The sequence below is a fragment of the Amblyomma mixtum genome, chromosome 5 (assembly GCF_055824585.1).
Source record: "Amblyomma mixtum isolate Tamu chromosome 5, ASM5582458v1, whole genome shotgun sequence".
NCBI classification, from domain to species: Eukaryota; Metazoa; Arthropoda; class Arachnida; order Ixodida; family Ixodidae; genus Amblyomma; species Amblyomma mixtum.
In genome coordinates this window covers 56,610,486-56,615,284 of record NC_143016.1, presented here as the reverse complement: position 1 = coordinate 56,615,284, position 4,799 = coordinate 56,610,486, and the positions used below count along the sequence as shown (strand labels likewise).

General features: G+C 52.2%; 1 non-coding gene across 1 annotated transcript; it reads right to left on the bottom strand.

The window, feature by feature from the left end:
• Nucleotides 1-3,581: 3,581 nt before the first annotated feature.
• Nucleotides 3,582-3,742, bottom strand: LOC149342244 (U1 spliceosomal RNA). Its single transcript, XR_016283347.1, has one exon. It is a non-coding gene; the product is annotated as a U1 spliceosomal RNA (small nuclear RNA).
• Nucleotides 3,743-4,799: the final 1,057 nt, after the last annotated feature.

The window sequence follows — 4,799 nt, the reverse complement described above, 5'->3', positions numbered from 1 at the left end:
CGTGTTGTACGATCCCCTGCGTAAAGTTCATTTCCAAACCTTTCAACGCCTAGCATACCTGGTGCTGAGCCTCCGACGATCAAGACGGTCGGAGTACGTGTTAAGGCCTATTGCTGAAGCACGCCACTTCCCCAAATTGGGGAGGCTGGAGCACGCAATTTTTGGTAGTGGGGCCATGCGTAGGAAAACAAAAATTAGAACATGTGGCTGAGTATGCATGCACAGTATGGAATGCTGTTCACAAACAGTCCCACGGGCATGCCATGAGCCTCCGAATGGCCCATCACAGGTCGAGAGAAAGAGAGTGAAAACTTCATTATAAAAGGTATTCGGGTTCGAACCCAACCATGGCGGCCGCGTTTCGATGGAGGCGAAACGCAAAAACCCGCCGCGGTGGCTCAGTGGTTAAGGCGCTCGTCTACCGAGCCGGAGTACCCGGGTTCGAACGCGACCGTGTGCGGCCACGTTCCGATGGAGGCCGAACGCAAAGGCGCTCGTGTGCTGTACGATGTCAGTGCACGTTAAAAATCCCCAGGTGTCGGAAATTAATCCGGAGACGTCCACTACGGCACCTCTTTCTCTCTTTCTTCTTTCACTCCCACCTTCCTCCCATCCTTTACGGCGCGGTTCAAGTGTCCACCGAGATATGCGAGACCAATGCTGCGCCATTTCATTTCCTCAAATATCAATTAAAAAAAACGCAAAAGGCGTCAGTGCGTTGTGCGATGTCAGTGCACGTTAAAAATCCCCAGGTGGTCGAAATTATGAACCCTGGGAGACCTTATTACTCAACCACTAAGCAGGAGAGCAACACAAAGTCATCGGTCTCGACCTGACCGCCACCGAGACCCGAGGGATTCCGGGTCTCGGTGGCGGTCAGGTCGAGACCCCTTCTCTTACTGCGTCCTTCCCTTTCCTCAGAAAACAATTTTCACCGCTTCATACACCTCCATATGGCGTTTTTTTACTTAGGAGTCGGTTGTTTTGGCATCCCAGTAGCGTACAAGTCGTGCTAGCTTATTTGACGCGCCATTCCATGATTATAAGCCCTTGCGTCACCTCCTCCTTATGTACCCGCTGGTTATCTTGGGTCATGGCTTTCACGGCAGCAAGAGCGTCGGGCTTCGTCGCAGTGTGCAGGCGTCTAGATCATTTTGTGTCGGCAGGTGATGAAGTGCTGCATTTAGAGGTTTTATGTCACTTCTAATCCTGCTGAAGAAACAGAGAGAGAGAAAACTTTATTATTAGAAAGGAATTCTAGGCACGCTCCCTAGAACCTTAGCAACATAAACACTTGAGCTCCTAAGGTACATAACACTGGCAGCCCGGCCGGTGGCGATGGCCTGCACGGCCGGGTTCTCCGAGCTCAGCAGGGTCTCCCAGTCCTCTAAGGTCTTGAGGTTCTCTAGGCCCCGCTGAGGGAGAGTCCGCCCAACAGACGTAGAGGATGTGGATGGAAGAGGTGAGCGGCTCTGGGCATAGGGTGCAGGCAGGGGAGGGGAAGGAGTGATGATAGTGAGAGGGGGTGAAGGGTGAGGGAGAGTGTTTGTCTGTGGTCTGCACCAGGGTGTTGCGTGTTCGCTATCTAGGGTGGGCTGGTGCGTGGAAGTAAAGCTAGCGCGAGGCTGTGTAGGCCTGAGTGAGTACATGCGCTCCTTCGTGAATTTCCAATCCGATACCGCCTGAGCCCGTTTTAAAGAACCTTGGACTAAAAGACCTCGTTTCCGGGATTACCGGAGTGCGCAGACACCCATATCAGCTCCACTTGGCGGGGTTGGGGTGCATTATCATCAGCCTGACTACGCCCACAGGAGGGCGCAGACCTCTCCCATGTCTCTCCAATTAACCTTATTCTTTGCCAGTTGCGGCCACCCCATCCCAGCAAACTTCTTAATCTCATCCGCCCACCTAACTTTCTGCCGCCCCTTGCTACGCTTGCCTTCTCTGGCTTGGGGTATACCTTTCACCAACCATTACTCATTCTTAATCGGTATGGCTGATAGCCCTGCATGTGCCATCTGCCGGCATGACGAGACTATAACCCACATTCTTTGTGACTGCCCTGCCTACACCACCGAAAGGCAGTCTCTCAGCCGTGCTCTGGAGAGCGTAGGTCCACGCCCACTCACGGAAATGAAGATTCTCGGCCACTGGCCGCGGTAGGCGTCGCCGACAAGGCCCCAAAGCCCTGCTGCGCTTCTTGAGAACTTCTGGCCTGCACGATAGGCTGTGGCTTCAACGAACAGTGACATTTTAGAGTAACTTCAATTTTCTGTTACTCTCCTTTCTCTTTCTTTTTTTTAATCTTCTCACTCCTTTCCCCCCGTGTAGGGTATCAAACCGATTATTCTTTCGATTAACCTCCCTGCCTTTCCTCTTCTACATCCTCCTCCTCCGCTCCATGGGGTGCATCGGTTGAGCCCAATATGCCAAAAGTAGGGACATGTATGGACCCAGCCTCAAGAAAAATGTAGAATCGCAGTTTCAGAGTCTATTAAAATGTACCAGGCTTCCGTGCAGTTGATGGCGATTGCAATGGCGGCTTCCTCTGTAGGTCTGAGGAGGTGTCTTATGGGAGAAGGAATGTGAGGAGGGCAGACGAAGAGGAGTCCACTACAGCTGCTGTCTTCATCCGTTCCAGCAGCGTGCACCCATACGGCGTCTGGCTCGGAGCCGTACTCTCGGTGGAGTGCCTTCGCACGGGCTCTGCGGCGCTGCTCGTGGTGGGACGGGTGCGTCTTTCTCGTCAATGGCTTGCTGAGCAACTGTCGGCGAAGGGGTCTAGGAATAGGGAGCGGGGTTGGATCTGAAGAACAGACAGGTAGCCAATTGATGTGCCTTCATGCTTCGATCGATGTTAGTTTTTCAGGATCACCTCTCACAAAAGCATACTACCGCATGCTGCTGCGCTCGGGTGCACGCTTCCAACGAAGTGACCACCTTCAAAGTGGTAAATCATCTGGAGGTGAGAAATGACATGTCCAAAGCGGAACGCTCTTCGACGCAATGAATTCGTCGTTCTCATTGGGCTTTTAAATGTGTTCACTGGCTATAAATGAGGCATATGGCTTTCTCTCCTGGTGATAAATTTTGTCGACAGAAATAGTCCATTCTGTTCAACGGCACGTAATTCCGCTGTGACACGTGGCATACATCTAATACCCTGCAAAGTGGTCTGGTTTAGAGCATATAAACGCACAAACAGCGGCAAAATTAAGCCGGTGCATGCGACAGGCAGCCAGAATCAGATAAACATCGCCGCGCCGGCCGACGCTGCACTTCTGGTGTCGAGACATCGCAGTTCGCGTGCTTTCATGCTCGCAGCTGTGCCTATTTTTTTTCTCGCTTGCAGCGGACTGTCTGATTACATCCACCTTTTGGCGTTAGGCGTCATTTTCTTTCAAAGAAAGATACTGAAATGCAAGCAAGAAAATAGATAGGGCTGCGCGCATGCGCGCTGGGACGTCTCGACCTAAGAAGTGCAAGACGGCGCGACGATCTAGTTTTATCGTATTCTGGCCGCTTCTCGCATGCACCGTATAGGGATGGCACAATGTTCTAATTTTTGTTTCGAGACAGGGTAGGGGCTGGCGCGCACGCCGAGCCCCACTACCAAAAATTAAATGCTCCAGCCTCCCCAGTTTGGGGAAGTGGCGTGCGTCAGCCCACCGCGGTGCAGTGGTGGGCCTCGACACGGAGCCCGACCATCGTGACCATCGGAGACTCAGCACCAGGTAAGTATGCTTGCACCTGGGTTAGAAAAACGAGCCGCGCTGGCGGACGCAGCGCAAGGCGCAGCTGGGCCTCAATATTTCCTTGCAAATACTGCGCATTGTACTGCCGAAATACTTCTTTTACACTATCCCTTCGTACCGCATGACTGCCGAGCACGAATGTATAAATATTGCTAGAAAGAATAAACAGCTTTTTCCGAGTAAGAAGTTTTTATGTTACGCGAGATCACCGACGTTGGGCTTCTTTGGCGCGCATTTTAAAGCCCTTGGGCAGTTGCCCACAGGGAAGAGAGAGAGAGAGAGAAAAACTTTAACAGGAATTCGGGGCACGCCCCGCACGACCCCACTGCACTCAAGTGTTTACGTTCCTAAGGTTCATAACACTGGCAGCACGGCCGGTGGCGATGGTCTGCACGGCCGGGTCCTCCGAGCGCAGCAGGGTCTCCCAGTCCTCCCAGGTCTTTAGGTTCTCTAGGTTCCGCGGGGGAGGGTCCGCCGGGCAGAGGGAAAGGATGTGGAGGGAAGAAGCGAAGGGTTCTGGGCACAGGGCGCAAGCAGGAGTGGGGAAGGAGGGATGATAGTGGGTTAGGGTAAGGGGCGAGGGGAGAGTATGTGTTTGTAATCTGCGCCAGAGTGTTGCGTGTCTGTTATCTAGGGAAGGGTGGATCGCATGCACTCATTCAGTGAGCTGACCCAGGCATACAGAGCCTCTCGCCAGCTCTACCCCCCGCCCACAGGGAAGGTTTGGGTAAGATATTTCAATTGCCTCGTTTTCACTGAATATACGCGGTGTTTTACGTAACTTGAACCAAGGACCAAAAAAAGTGGCGCACCGGAGCTGGGCGAAACCAATGATATATTAGGCGAAAGCCTTTAATGCCTCATACTGTCGTGTCCAAGACATGTTAGCAAATGTGTCCGCGTTTCGGATGCATGCCTTATATGGGCATATGCCAATCAATAGCCAATCGATACTTAATCGGGTGCAATCGAAAGACATCGGAACATGATATAAAGGGATTTCATGATTATGTCATTGTACTTAATGACTAATTGGTAATTAGT